This window comes from Sorghum bicolor, chromosome 5 (genome assembly GCF_000003195.3).
Source record: "Sorghum bicolor cultivar BTx623 chromosome 5, Sorghum_bicolor_NCBIv3, whole genome shotgun sequence".
In the NCBI taxonomy this organism is placed as follows: Eukaryota; Viridiplantae; Streptophyta; class Magnoliopsida; order Poales; family Poaceae; genus Sorghum; species Sorghum bicolor.
This window is the reverse complement of record NC_012874.2, coordinates 40,323,971-40,340,842: the sequence shown is the minus strand read 5'-3', so window position 1 is coordinate 40,340,842 and position 16,872 is coordinate 40,323,971.

The window sequence follows — 16,872 nt, the reverse complement described above, 5'->3', positions numbered from 1 at the left end:
TTCAACTAGGAAATAAAATAATAGAAAAATATTTTTTTCTAAATTTTTCGAAAATAAAAATTTTACAAATAAATGTTGGAAATTGCAAAAGTCATTTTTTCAGTTGGAAGTGCATCAATATGCCAACGGAAAACTTCAAAAACTAGCCGTTGGAAGATGGAGACCAAAGCTGGGGAGCAGCGGGGCCCACCAGGCTCTGGCCAACGGCCAGCTGGGGGAGGCTCCTAGCCATTGCCCTCCCCCCGAATCCACCTGAACTTTCAAACTATAAATACCAGGGGTTCGGGTGTGGCCCTCACCACCCATTCTCACTTCACTTCATCACTTCCATCCTCACTCTCCAAGCAACACTTTCACATCTTTGCAATTTCCAACCAACCAACAGCAGAAACCTCAAAAAAAATCACCTATCCAAGCTAGCTATACACTGGTGCAAGCATTGCACCATGAAAAGGTTCGGCAAAACAGTTTCGGGGGCGTTTAAAAGAGTCACTAGGTCATCCTCGAAGCACCCCTATCGGAGCACATCCTCATACTACACCGATCCCTGATGGAGTCCTTCCGCTGAGGAAGAATCCTGTTGACGGTCCTTAAGTATCAAATTTAATTATCAAATAAATAAAGAAAAGGATCCAAATGAAATTAAGATCTAGACTTAGGGTTTTATCTGACAGAATTCCACGAGTTTTGGTGTTTGTCTATTTCTGCAGGGGGTTATCAGGAAATATGGAAGAAAGGCCCACATGTCGGGATTACGTAAAGATATTAACGTGCTGCGCAATTATCTTACATCTAGAAGACTCCAGAAGCCACGAGACCGAAGCGGAGGCGAAACGGGGCCAGAGGCAGGGCGCCCGCCCTGTCCTACTGGGTGCCCGCCCTGTCCTACTGGGCGCCCGCCCCCTCCAGGAGTCCAATCAGGACTCTGCTTTGCGGGAGATTTCCACCGACCTAAAGGATGAATCTAAACCATACAATCTATGTCGGTTTGATCCAAGGGACCATATTCACTTGGAGGGACTATAAAACCAGACCCCTTGGCCCCTGGAGGAGAGAGCCTCTCAACCCTAATTCATTGTTCCATCAAGGGAGAAGAAGCCTCTGATCAAGATTAGAGCCACCACATCAATTAGACATCTAGATTAGCATAGCTACATAGGATTAGAACTAGAAGGAGTCAATCTTCGATTGGTTTCCGGATCTGTCAGGAGGATTCTTGGTAATTCTCTAATTGTGCTTCTAATTGCTTTCTAATTATCTTTGTTCTTCAATATTATGAATATGACTTTGTTCTACTTCAATATATTGCTTATGACTTTGCTCTACTTGCTTATATTCAAGATTATATTGTTCTTAGTTTATCATAGTTATGTACTTAGCTTAGTTAGATTGGATCTATATACATGCTTAGGACCGTATAGCGTTTATCCATCGGATCCATGGGTAAATGATAGATATTATGTAGGCGTGGTACTTATACCGTATTTATCTGCGATTGTACCCAATATGCCAGATCGTGGGGTGGTTCGTGATAGTGACAGCTTCATTGATTCTTATATAGTCCCCCTCTCGTGTATTGGGCTGGCAGAGCAACATTATTACAGGGGTGTGATTGCTATGTTTCTCATATTCCTTGCTAATATCACTATGCATGGGCGTAGTCTTGTCTCACAATGATTGCTAAGTATGCTTGCACTAACTATGATAATGCTAGACTATATAGTTAAGAATAACTTAGGGAATATTCTTGTAGTTCGTTCTAATACCATGCTAATGACTTTCTAGAGTATCTAATTGAGGTGCTTATCATATTTATTATGTGGCTAGATCAGATTAGTTATCCTTGTCACTATTATTATCTCATATATCTTTTATGTGACACTTATCCCTGTATGAAGAGTTAGATATAATGTTCTCAATTATACATGCAATGATAGATGCTCAATCTCATATTCTATTCTGTAATCATTAGTGATGATTTCTAATCCCTTCCCAGTGGTAAAAATATAAATAACGATACCTGGAATACTTCCCGGTTAAAATGCTGCATCGGTATTAATCTGTGCGCTTGCAGATCCCATTCATTATTTATTTAGAAGAGCAATTGCATATTTCAATACCGCGTCTCTTATATCATGCTGGGGATGACAACTTGGCTTAAGTGTTATGAGGGATAGGTTTGGCATTTTTGGCACCGTTACTAGATTTAGAGAACTTAGTCTACTTTTGGTAATGATGTTAAGAATACCCAACAAGAATTTTTGACGCCGTTGCCGGGGAAGGTTGATTACAATCAGGAATGGAATAAACGATTTTGAGTTATCATTCGCATCACTAATATGATTGAGCTTATCTATTCTCTCATACAGTTTTACCCCGATATTTTTCTATTTTATCTTATGCAGGGGAATGTATGAATAGAAGACATCTTCCAGAAAATTTTGTTGATAATCCCGAAGCATTATTCAAGAAGACGAGAGCCAAGCTCAAGAAGAAATCATCAACACTTCACGAAGAAGCTTCATCCAATCAAGAAGATCACCGGAACTTGTCTTCAGAGTTCGAAGCCATGGCGAACAAATCGATCCGCGAGTTCTCAGCTCCCACTACGGACAACATCCGCACTGGACCTGCTGTAGAGATCGATGGCAACTTTGAGCTCAAGCCTGGACTTATCAATATGGTGCAATCCAACCAGTTCTGTGGGAAGGTACACGAAGATGCTAGTGCTCATTTACAGCACTTCCTGGAGATTTGCAACACATTCACCATAGCAGGAGTTTCCAAAGACGCTATACTACTTTGCCTCTTCCCATTCTCATTGTTAGGAAGAGCGAAGCAGTGGTTCTACGCTACAAAGGAGAAGAATACTACGTGGGCACTCTGCTCAACAAACATCCTGGCAAAGTTCTTTCCCATGGGCAAGACTAATGCTCTCCGTGGGAAGATTACAATTTTCAGCAACAAAATGATGAATCTGTTCCAGAAGCATGGGAGCGCTTTCAAGACTACATCCTAGAATGTCCCCATCATGGAATGGAGAGTTGGCTATTGATGCAGACATTTTATCACGGGCTCGGCAACAGTGCCCGAGAGACCATGGATGCTGCAGCTGGAGGAGCATTCTTATCACTTACTATACCACAAGCCACAGCTCTTGTGGAGAAGATGGCGTCCAATCAAGCTGGAATGAAGAGAGGACCCAGACACGCAAGAGAGGTGGAGGTATGCATCAGCTGAAGGAGGTAGACATGCTGTCTGCAAAGCTAGACCTGCTCATGAAGAAGCTCGACGATAGAGCTGGAGACAAGAAAGAAGTTATGCACATCTACGACTCTCACATGACTTGTGAGGAGTGTGGAGACACTGGACACTCAGGCAACCACTGCCCTGAGATACTTGAGGATGTGAACTACATCAACAACAACAACTACTTCTACTACAACCGTCCTCAATAAAATCAAGGTTGAAATCAACAAAGGCCTAACTACTCAGGTAATTATCAAGGTAACAATTCTTACAACAACAACAATAGTAATTTTCCACCTTTGAGAGAGTTAGTGTCTAATCAAGGAAAGCTAATGGATAACCTATCTAAGAAATTGGCATCTAATGATAAAATGCTAGAAAATATAAATAATAGAATGGATAATTTCTCTACTGCCATCAAGAATCAAATTAGCTTTAATAAAATGATTGAATCTCAGTTAAATCAAATAGCTGCTGCTGTTCCTACTACTAACCCCGGTATACCATCACAACCGGAAGGATTAGAATCTGCAAATCTTGTAGACATGTTTGGTGCAGGTAATTGGAGTAACCCCGTCAATGAATACTCTACTGACCTTCTGCCGGTCAAGACAGGCGATCCAGGACGCCCCGTCATCCCGATCTCCATCGGCATGGTGGACATTCCAGAAGCACTCTGTGACTTTGGCTCTAGTGTCAACATTATACCCAGGGTACTCTATGAAAATTCTTTACATATCCTTTATTAGAGACAACCATGTGTTTGCAGTTTGCAGATCAGACGATAACTTTTCCAAAAGGAATAGTGAAGAACCTTTGTGTCCGAGTTGGTACCTTATATGCCCCAGTAGACTTCATAGTAGTAGAGACCGGAAATGATGAGAGAGCACCTATCATCCTAGGGAGGCCATTCTTGAACACCACGGGAGCTATCATCTACGCTAGTGCTGCCAAGATCAGTTTCTATGTCAAAGGGAAGAAGGAGACATTTTTCTTCAAGAACAAGACTACACAAATTCAAGATCAATCCAGACATAAATCGAGGAAGAGGACCAACAGGAGAAACAGGAACAAGCAAGTGTGGACCGAGTCAGCTAAGATTGTCACTGTAGTCCATGGAGGGCAAGATCATCAACTTAAGTCACCGTTTTTGACCAAGAAGGACGACCCAGGAATGCCAAGCATCTACTGCTCCATAAATGGATACAACTTCTACAAGACGATTTGCGACACCAGATCAGGCGTCAACATAATGGCCGCAGTCACCTATCGGCTCTTGTTCGGGACCATGCCACTAAGACCAACATACATTCAGCTCCAGATGGCAGATCAGACATTTCGAGAAGTTAAAGGAACAGTAACTGATGTCCCAGTCAAAATAGACAATCACTTTGTCTACATAGACTTTCAAGTTGTTGACATGGGAGAAGATGAGTATGATCCACCCATCATCCTTGGAAGACCGTTCCTCAGCACCGTTAAAGCAATTATCTACATTGGAACCGGAGAAGTCCATATGCACTTCCCCTCAGAGAAGGTATGCCGTTATTTTACTGACCCTAACTATATCATTGAAGAATCTAAGCAGGTCAGAAAGAGACGCAACCACAACCAGAGGAGGCAGATCATCAAGGACGGATGGGCAGACTATGATGGAGAAGTTGTAAGCTCAGAAGACGTAGAGTTTAAACAGAATTATCCAGAGGAGATTGAAGCACCAAGTCAGGTGTGGAAAATGAAGATAACTATACAAGAAGAGGAGGCGCTGCCGGAAGTACCGATTACACCACCCAACGGACCTCAGGACGATTAAGAAAATGGAGAGTCCCGTTCGGAGGACTTAAAAAACACCGAACGCCTTGCCAAGAGGTAAACTTGGTAGTTATCCTGTCCCTTTCAATTATTTCAAATAGTTTACTTAGTTAATCATGTTCGTATTATCCTAAAAAGAAAATAAAAATGTGAAAAACAGTAAGCCCCATGTGAGTATACGAGTGGCATAAAACTCATAAGTACATTCACTGTGGTGGCATAAGAATAAAATAAATATTTTTCTGCTTTATAAAAATAAAAATATAAAAACAGTGAGTAATATTTCTTAAGGAGTCTCAAGATAATAAAGGCTAGATATTTATGCTAACACTTAATCAGTTCCACAAGCTTTGTTGTCTATTTGAGCTCCACAGAATTTAAGAATCAAGAAGACTAGGAGATGGAGGACATTCTAATCGCTGTCAGAATGCTGCTGACTTTCAAATACACCTCTGCCACCTGCTAGCTACATCAAGAGAAATTACGTCAAAATTCAGCTTGGGGGAGAGCACCCCCATTTATCTCGATAAGTATTTCTATCTATCTATCTTTATACTTATATTATTTTAGAATATTAAAATACATAAACTAGGAAAAAACCAAATAAAGATTTTATGCTTATATATATTTTGCTTAGTGTGTTTAAAAAATAAAGAAAGTGGCTATGCTAATCTGTATCTAAATAAAACTTAAGCCTGGATATGATGAATAGTTGCTCTGCCTAATTTGCACATTTTAAGTTCTCTCTCAAGTTTAGATATAACTGTTATAATTTAAAGCTTGCTCTAGACCTAAACTTCTGGGATGAAAATTTGATCTGAAGTCTATGTTTTTAACGGATATGATATAGGAAGGTTGAGCTGCTGTTTATCTGTTCCTAGAGATGCTAGAATTCTGGAGAATTTTATCTTTGAAAATCTTTAAAATGTTGCATGATGAGTTCCTATATGATGAGAGCTTAAATTCCTACCACAGCCATATATACATGCTTGTTAGACTTTGAGCCACCCATTTATTATTTACTGCTTATGAGCATTGAGTGTGGTCAAGCTGTGTAGACCCTTAGGAGCTTGTCATGTGGTTAAATCAAGATTTCACTTGCACGTTCACTCATATATGCTACTTCTACTCCAGAAGTACCATCCACATATATCCACCCATTCCATCTCCAGAATTACCCAAAAATATTCTACTCCTAATCCGGGAGAGAATAACCAAAAATATTTCTGTTTTCCCTTTGTGAAATAAATGCTCAAGCTATCTTGTTACTACCACTTGCTATATTATCTCAAGAGATGAGTGCTCTAAAGAAAAGAAGAAAAAATATACGAGGAAATAAAAAGGAGCAAGTGCTCGGAACCTCGAAAGAAAAGAAAAAGTGAGACGAGAGGTAAAAATTGACAAGTGTCCGATAGTAGGAATTAGGGGTACAAGATACCCACCTGAGAGACAAGAAAAAGAAGAGCATCTCATTCTCCTCATAAAGTTTCAAAAGCAAGGAAGGTATGTATCCCCTCAAAGAGCAAAAGTAGAATTAGACTTCCACCACCATTGTTTTCACCATTGTTATCACCATCATCACCATACACCATTCATTCGCCACACATGCACATCTTGATTAAACTTATTGATTTGTTTCTTTGGACCCATGGTTTGACTATGCAATAAATGTCTTGTAAGTATATATACTTTATCTCCCACCTATGAGCTCCAGATATTAAAGCCTTATTAGAGTAGGGTGAGAGAGAGGGCAATGTTACTATGCCTCATACCACAAATACCACATATCTTGAGAGAAGGCATATACCATCACTGCCTTGGTAAGGATCCAGAAATACCACAAAAGAGAGACCTGAGAGAATCATACAAGGAATTTCTGAGTTTTATTTGAATCATACAAGGAATTTCTGACTGTTCTATCTTTTAACTACTCAAGACAGAAGTGACGGTTACAAGTCCCATGGTGAAGGTAAAGTAAGTAAGTTTTAAGTCTTGACAGTTTACTCTAACTCAGAGATGAGATCTTATTTAAAAGCATGTGTACCGTCAAATTTTTTAAGATATTGCAACAACTTATGATCCATAGCTGAGTCTATCCTTGCTCAGGGACGAGTAAGAGGTAAGCTTGGGGGAGTTTGTTGACGGTCCTTAAGTATCAAATTTAATTATCAAATAAATAAAGAAAAGGATCCAAATGAAATCAAGATCTAGACTTATGGTTTTATCTGACAGAATTCCATGAGTTTTGGTGTTTGTCTATTTCTGCAGGGGGTTATTAGGAAATATGGAAGAAAGGCCCACATGTCGGGATTACGTAAAGATATTAACGTGCTGCGCAATTATCTTACATCTAGAAGACTCCAGAAGCCACGAGACCGAAGCGGAGGCGAAACGGGGCCAGAGGCAGGGCGCCCGCCCCCTCCAGGAGTCCAATCAGGACTCTGCTTTGCGGGAGATTTCCACCGACCTAAAGGATGAATCTAAACCATACAATCTATGTCGGTTTGATCCAAGGGCCCATATTCACTTGGAGGGACTATAAAACCAGACCCCCTGGCCCCTGGAGGAGAGAGCCTCTCAACCCTAATTCATTGTTCCATCAAGGGAGAAGAAGCCTCTGATCAAGATTAGAGCCACCACATCAATTAGACATCTAGATTAGTATAGCTACATAGGATTAGAACTAGAAGGAGTCAATCTTCGATTGGTTTTCGGATCTGTTACGAGGATTCTTGGTAATTCTCTAATTGTGCTTCTAATTGCTTTCTAATTATCTTTGTTCTTCAATATTATGAATATGACTTTGTTCTACTTCAATATATTGCTTATGACTTTGCTCTACTTGCTTATATTCAAGATTATATTATTCTTAGTTTATCATAGTTATGTACTTAGCTTAGTTAGATTGGATCTATATACATGCTTAGGATCGTATAGCGTTTATCCATCGGATCCATGGGTAAATGATAGATATTGTGTAGGCGTGGTGCTTATACCGTATTTATCTGCGATTGTACCCAATATGCCAGATCGTAGGGTGGTTCGTGATAGTGACAGCTTCATTGATTCTTATATAGTCCCCCTCTCGTGTATTGGGCTGGCAGAGCAACATTATTACAGGGGTGTGATTGCTATGTTTCTCATATTCCTTGCTAATATCACTATGCATGGGCGTAGTCTTGTCTCACAATGATAATGCTAGACTATATAGTTAAGAATAACTTAGGGAATATTCTTGTAGTTCGTTCTAATACCATGCTAATGACTTTCTAGAGTATCTAATTGAGGTGCTTATCATATTTATTATGTGGCTAGATCAGATTAGTTATCCTTGTCACTATTATTATCTCATATATCTTTTATGTGACACTTATCCCTGTATGAAGAGTTAGATATAATGTTCTCAATTATACATGCAATGATAGATGCTCAATCTCATATTCTATTCTGTAATCATTAGTGATGATTTCTAATCCCTTCCCAGTGGTAAAAATATAAATAATGATACCTGGAATACTTCCCGGTTAAAATGCTGCATCGGTATTAATCTGTGCGCTTGCAGATCCCATTCATTATTTATTTAGAAGAGCAATTGCATATTTCAATACCGCGTCTCTTATATCATGCTGGGGATGACAACTTGGCTTAAGTGGTATGAGGGATAGGTTTGGCATTTTTGGCACTGTTACTAGATTTAGAGAACTTAGTCTACTTTTGGTAATGATGTTAAGAATACCCAACAAATCCCCGGAGATCGAGGAGGTAGAGGAAGAGGTAGAGGAAGAAGAAGAGGAACAAGAGGAGGAACAACATGAAGAAGGAGGAGCCCACCAATTCGACTTGGTAGGTGATCGAGAACATCAAGCCTACAACATGCTCAAGGACCGGATCTTCCTCCATATGCCGGTCTACGACGACTCGCTCCTCTCCGACATCGGTATGGACTCTGAATTCCTCTCCATATGGAAAGCCGCCGGGTGGGACAACATTCACCCCATAACTGAGTATGGATCCTATACCCTTACCATTCAATTCCTATGCACTTTAAGAGAAACATATGAAGGTATTTCTGTTCGTTTATTTGGAATGAATATGCTATCTTTTGGAAAGACTTAAGCAAATACCTTGGTTTTCATCAAAGATGCTCTCTTGATTTAGTGAATGCCACAAAAGGATTTAATAAGGATATGTTTTGGGAAGAAACCACCGGGCAAGTTCACACTGGAAAATACTATCCTAGAAATGCCCACACCCAACACCCCACTCTAAGGTTTTTACACCTTTGGCTATCCATAACAATGTTTCCTAGCCAGGATACCCGCGTTGTGCGAGTAAATGAAATGATGTTACTTTACGCGGCTAGAATGAAAATAAAAGTTGGGCCTGTGCAAGAAATTGTAAGGCATTGGTTAGATATAATCAAGACAACCACCCCTATCTCTTTGACTCCACTTATAACATGTGTGGCCACGGCCATTGGTGCGTTGGAAGGGCAAGATCTTGATTATATTTAAATTCCACGCACCATGATTAATGAAACCTATCTTATCCAAGGTCACCATTTGAAAAGAGATAATGCAGGCGGTCTTGTGTTTTATTTCCCAGGGTATACAAACATAATCCGGTTACCTAACCCGGGTCTACGCTTGTATAACTCTGGGAGACTAACCTTTGATCTACAGACAGCTAAAACTGCGCGAAGGCGTAGTGTTTCTAGCAGGGACATCGGCGGATCCAGCTCCCAGCCTCCACCCTCCTATACACAGCCGATCTACCAGTCGGGGTGGGACACACCCATGCCAACACAAGGTGTTGAGGGGTGGGCTGAGGCGGATTCCAGCGCTTGGGAACAACAATCGCGCTGGTGGGCTGAATCACCAGAAGAACATCCTTCGGCCTCCACAGTAGGCCGAACCGACTTGGAGCGCCTCCAAGCTCAGCTTGGGGGACTGGTGGTGCGCACGGATGAGATCCAGGATACTCTCCAACAACACATCCAAACCACCGATGCGCACCACCAGCAGGCTGTGGAGTGGCACCAGCAAGGGTTGCTATGGCAACAGCAACAACAGGCCTGGCACCACCAGCAGCAAGAAGAAATGCAAGCTCGCGAAGATCAGCTGCTGAAACAGTCCCAAGACTTCTGGCGGTACATGGGGTACAACCCCGATCAGTAGGCCAGAAGCTAGCTTGGGGGAGGACCCCCAATCCCGAGGTTATCTGCATTGCATATTTATTTTCATGCATCCTTAATTTTAAATTAGCATGTTTACTTTATGAAATTTCCATGTTTTAATTATTGCATATAAAAAAATGAAAAATGCTAAAAAGACAAAAATATAATTCCACTCTTATATGTGATGTAAGATATATGCTTCTTCCTTGTTGAAATGATGAATAGTTGCTCTATCGTAATTTCTTTCCAGTATCTAGTTTCAACCTTGAATTCTCCAAATTAATAAAATGATTAAATGCGTGGGTGGCAAAATGCTCTATCTAAAGTCTAAAGTAATTAATGGATATATTTGTGATGATCTGAGCTGCTAGTATCCTGTTCTAAACAACGCTAGAGTTCTGGAGTTTTTACAAAAATAAAATAGTCACATTGAGTTAGATTAAGCTTTGTTGACCCTTTGAGAGGTTGTCATACCATTGAAAACAAAAATATTTCATTATGTTATCATCGAAAAAGTTTGTTAGAAGGCATATGGGTATGAAAAAGAAAAAAAAGCATCCGAGGAAATAAAAAGGGACATGTGTCCGGAACCTCGAAAAAAAAATAGGCAAGTGCCCAACAGTAGAATTAGCCACATAGCCATGTGTCTCTAATAGACAAAAAGATAATGATGGAAAAGAAAAAGTTTTCAAAAATTAAATGGTATGATTAACTTTCTCTTTGGATCCATTGTTTGATTTGACAAATAATTGTGCTAAGTTTTGAAAATCAAAAAACTCCGGAACAAAAGTGAAGTAAAGAACTGGGGACATAGCGCTCGATCTGATCAAATCCATCCTGCAAATGCTTAAGGACCCAAGGTATAAGCAATAAGCCCCATGACACATCTATTCAAAATTCAAAGGAGAATTCTTGTTTGAAGGTATGTACTAGATAGAAGTGAATATATTGTAGCAACTCCTGATCAACAACCAAGATCTTATCTTCTTGCTCGAGGACGAGCAAGGTGTAAGCTTGGGGGAGTTTGTTGGCGGTTCTTAATGACATATTTACCCCGCCGACATAGTCCATGCAAAGGAAGAAAAGCATGTATTTTACTCACATATACTTATTAAATGCTTACCAAGTTCCACATGTAGTGCAAGTTGTGTTTTGCAGATCATATACAGGCATACAGGTGGAAAGCAAATAAAAAGGCGCAATCCGACACATCAAAAGAATGCGCAAATAAACAAGTACCCAAAAGCCCAATATAGAAGTGCATCAATTTGCAGGTGGATCTGGACTCAGGGGCCCGAGAGGAAGGCAACGGGCTTCAGGACAGGGCCAGCGGGGCTCACCAGGGGGCGGCCGTCCCCTAGGGTCGGCCGACCCTGCCCCAGCCCATCTCGGCATCGCCTTTCGCAGAGGCGGTGCTGAGCCTATCCTCCCGCAGTCCCCGCGTGCAAATTGCAGTTTACACCCTAGGGAACCGACCTTCCCCACCTATTTAAGGATGGGGAGAGGGAGGCTCCATTCATCTCATCACATTCACAATCAACACTCCACCTTCAAGGCACTTGGGCACTACCTCTTCTTAGTTTTTCCTTTTAGCTTTTAGAGAGAGAGTTGGGTGAGCTATGAAGGAGGGCTTGGCTCCTTGGAGAGAAACTTGGGTATGAATAAAGAATATCTTTACTCCAAGTCCATGCCTTTTGATGTCTGATATAGTTCTTCATATGAACTATAGTATAGTTCTTATGCTATGGTATATGACATCGATCACAGGCCCTGTTTTATGATGCTAGCATATTCACTAGAATATAGTTCTAGTGAAAATGATATGACATATATTTTAGTATATAGTTCTTATAGTATAATGCTACCCTAGGGCTAGTAGTGTATTATATGAACTAGTGCTAAGTGTATGTTGTATTATTCTCACTTAGGACTTTAGTCTAATTGCTTCATGTTAATTAATTGCCTAGGAATAGCTTTGTGTGAAGATGGGGGTTTATCATGCTCTTTTGAGTAGGCTCGGGATTCAGCCTGTCTATCCGTAGGGTCGGGGACCCGGGGGAGTCCGAGTAGGTTCTTTACATGTAAGCATGGTGCCTGGGTGTAAAGGCCGGGTAAATGCATTGTCCTAGTCCACGGTTGAGGGGATGGCGGCAGGTGGTCACAGCCCTGTCCGTCCTTGGCATTCCCCCACGTTTGGCTAGGGTGTAGGAGTCTAAATAGTTGCGGAGGTTGCTGGCAGACCAGTACTCGCGTAACCTCCCAAACCATCTAAACACAGGACTAGATCTAAGTAGTATAATTACATGATTAAATTGTTCTACAACATGATCTGTATCTAGGACCACACCTGCTCCAATAGGTTGTTTGTTTATTCTTTGATTCAATTCATTCTTTTAGTCTCTTTTTATTCCTTAGCCCATATGCCATGCCTAGATTGTGATGGATCACTATTCTACATATATATGTTTATCACCTGCTATGACTTTTGATTCCATTATTGCTATCATAATTACTTTGATCTATGCTTATCTTAGAATCCTTAACATATTAAGCCTTCCTTAGAGCGAACCTATAAATACGACACTCGGTAAATCCCTAGGTTGAAATGCTACATGATAATTCCCGTCCGCTTGCGGTACTTAAACTCCAAACCTAAGGAACTATCACCCCAGTATATACTTAACACTGTTGCTAGACATGCGCCGAGCTAGTGACTTGTTAAGGAATACCAACATGGCAATCCTAGTGCCACTACCATGATTAAGAACTGGAACCCTACCCTAACGGTAATAAGGCGCCGTTATCGGGAAGGTAGATCTAGCTTCCTATTCAAGGTGGTGATGCTAAGGCGCCGTTATCGGGAAGGTCGATCTAGCTTCCTATTCAAGGTGGTGATGCTACGGATCTGCCAATATAACAATGCCAATGTCATTATCATGAGTAGAGCAGAACCCGATTCTAGGTAGCGACGCTAATAAACGCTAACAAGCATTTCTGGCATCGTTGCTTAGGATAGATTTATACTCTAATCTTGGTGATTGCATTAGTAACTATTATCATGAAATTTCTGACATCGTTGCTGAGGACAGATTAAACCCTGTTCTTAGTGATGACGTTAAGAAATGCCAACACCTACTTCGAAACTGTGTCGTTTCTGACTTAGGCAAATTTGGCTAAGTGTGGAAACAGCCCTGATTTTTGCCTTGTGAGCTAATTTTGAATGTGTTCCAGGCATTTTCATGAAAAGTCAACAACACAACTTTTGTAGCTTATGAAATTTACGACAACTTTTCTTTAGATGTCATGTACATGCAAGGTCTCTAACACCAGTTTCCCAAAACATCTTTGAAAAGAGGCTTAGGGGGTCAATTAGGTCAACCTAGGGCTAACCATGACTTAGGGGCATTTTTGGGCAAAACCTCCAACATAAACCTTGCTCAAAATGTTATTATAAACATGATTAAAGTAATTTGGAAGACAAGGTGCACTTATATGCATTGGTCACACAATACTATCATATATAGCAAGTCACATAGCAAGTCAATCACACATGGTATACATAAGATGACATGTGATCATGATATGGTGCTTATGAATGAGCATGATGATGCTTATATTGATGCAATGCTCATGGTTATCGTGCAAGCTGACACTAGGAGTGTTACAGCCCTCCCCCCTTACAAAAATCTTGTCCCGAGATTTGAAAGACGTACCATTTTTCATAGAATGAGGGGTAAGATACATGTAAATAGTCTTCCCTTTCCCAAGTGGCATCTCTTTCACTTTGACGGTTCCACAAAACCCTAAAAAGCTTAATCACTTTCCCTCGAGTAACCCTTTCTTTGACATCAAGAACTTGCACAGGCTTCTATTCATAAGATAGATCTGACTGCAACTTAAGACCTCCTGTTTTGACTCTTTCTTCGGGCATGCGAAGACACTTCTTGAGTTGAGACACATGGAATACAGGGAAAATAGCTCTCATTTCCAGAGGTAGTTGTACCTTGTAAGCTACTTTGCCGCTCTTCTCAATGATTTGGTAGGGACCCACATACCTAGGGGCGAGCTACCTCTTTACGCCGAAACGATTCACTCCCTTCATGGGTGATAGCTTTAGGTACACAAAGTCACCTACTTCGAACTCGAGTGGTCTTCTTCTTTGGTCAGCATAGCTTTTCTGTCTAGCTTGGGCGGCTTCCATGTGTTTCTGGATAATGAGCACTTGCTTTTTGGCTTCTTTGACAAAGTCAATTCCGTAGTACCTCCTTTCGCCAGGTTCGACCCAGTTTAGAGGAGTTCTTCACTTGCGGCCATACAAAGCTTCAAAAGGAGCCATTTGAATACTCTCTTGATAACTATAGTTGTAAGAGAATTCAGCTAAGGGTAGCCACTTCTCCCATGCACCCTTGGAATAGATGACACATGCCCTCAACGTATCCTCTAAGATCAGATTCAATCGCTCAGTCTGACCGGAGGTTTGAGGATGGTAGGCTGAACTGCGAACCAATTTTGTACCAAGGAGCGAATGCAAATGTTCCCAGAAGCGGGCAGTTAACTGAGGACCTCTATCAGAAATAATAGTGCGGGGCACTCCGTGCAACTTAACAATCTGAGAGAAGTACAACTCAGCATAGTCGGATGGTCGGTAGGTAGAATGTACGGGAATAAAATGAGCTGACTTGGTCAAGCGGTCAATAATCACCCATATGGAATTGTGTCCCTTTTGGGTAGGGGGAAGTCCAACAATGAAATCCATGCTGATTTCTTCCCACTTCCAACCCGGAATCGACAAGGGTTGTAATACACCTACAGGCTTGAGGTGAACTGCTTTTACCTTGCAGCAAGTGTCACACCTAGCAACATAAGCTGCTATCTCCTTCTTCATCTTGGTCCACCAGAAACGAGGTTTCAAGTCTTGGTACATTTTGCTACTACCAGGATGAATGGACAACTTGGAAGAATGAGCTTCATCTAAGATTTTGTTGCGTAGGTCACGGTCTTTAGGTACAACTAGTCGATCGTTAAACCATGGTACACCTTTCTCATCTACCCTGAAATGCTTGGTGTCCTGTGTTGGGTATTCTTAACCTCATTACCAAAAGTAGACTTAGTTTTCTAATTTTGATAACGGTGCCAAAAATGCCAAACCTATCCCTCATACCACTTAAGCCAAGTTGTCATCCCCAGCATGACATGAGAGACGCGGTATTGAAATATGCAATTGCTCTTCTAAATAAATAATGAATGGGATCTGCAAGCGCACTGATTAATACCGATGTAGCATTTTAACCGGGAAGTATTCCAGGTATCATTATTTATATTTTTACCACTGGGAAGGGATTAGCAACCATCAATATTGATTATAGAATAGAATATGAGATTGAGTATCTATCATTGCATGTATAATTGAGAACATTTATCTAACTCTTTCATACAGGGATAAGTGTCACAGAAAAGATATATGAAGTAATGAATAGTGACAAAGATAATTAATCTGATTAGCATACTTAGCCACATAATAAATATGATAAGCACCTCAATTAGATATTCTAGAAAGTCATTAGCATGGTATTAGAATGAACTACAACAATATTTCCTAAGTTATTCTCAACTATATAGTCTAGCATTATCATAGTTAGTGCAAGCATACTTAGCAATCATTGTGAGACAAGACTACGCCCATGCATAGTGATATTAGCAAGGTAAATGAGAAACATAGCAATCACTCCCCTGTAATAATGTTGCTCTGCCAGCCTAATACACGAGAGGGGGACTATATAAGAATCCATGAAGCTGTCACTATCACGAACTACCCCACGATCTGGCATATTGGGTACAATCGCAGATAAATACGGTATAAGCACCACGCCTACACAATATATATCATTTACCCATGGATCCGATGGATAAATGCTATACGATCCTAAACATGTATATAGATCCAATCTAACTAAGCCAAGTATATAACTATGATAGACTAAGAACAATATAATCTTGAATATAAGCAAGTAGAGCAAAGTCATAAGCAATATATTGAAGTAGAACAAAGTCATATTTACAATATTGAAGGACAAGATGAATAATTAGAAGAGCAGTTAGAGAATTACCAAGAATCCTCTTGACAGATCCGGAAACCAATTGAAGATTTACTCCTTCTAGTTCTAATCATATGTAGCTATGCTAATCTAGATGTTTAATTGATGTGGTGGCTCTAATCTTGATCAGGGCTTCTTCTCCCTTGAGGAATAATTAATTAGGGTTGAGAGGCTCCCTCCTCCAGGGGCCAAGGGGTCTGGTTTTATAGTCCCTTCAAGTGAATATGGGCTGTTGGATCAAACCGACATTGATTGAACAGTTATCCTTGATCCTTTAGGTCGGTGGAGATTGATCCCGAAAGAGAGTGCTGATGCAACTCTGTAGGGGGGCGGGCACCTAGGTCAACTGGGCGAGCGCCCAGTGCCTGGCCCCGTTCGGCCTCTGCTTCCTTCCCGTGGCTTCTGGAGTCTTCTAGATGTAAGATAATTGTGCGGCACGTTGATATCTCTATGTAATCCCGACGTGTGGGCCTTTCTTCCGTATTTCCTGATAACCCCCTGCAGAAATAGACAAACACCAAAACTCGTGGAATTTTGTCA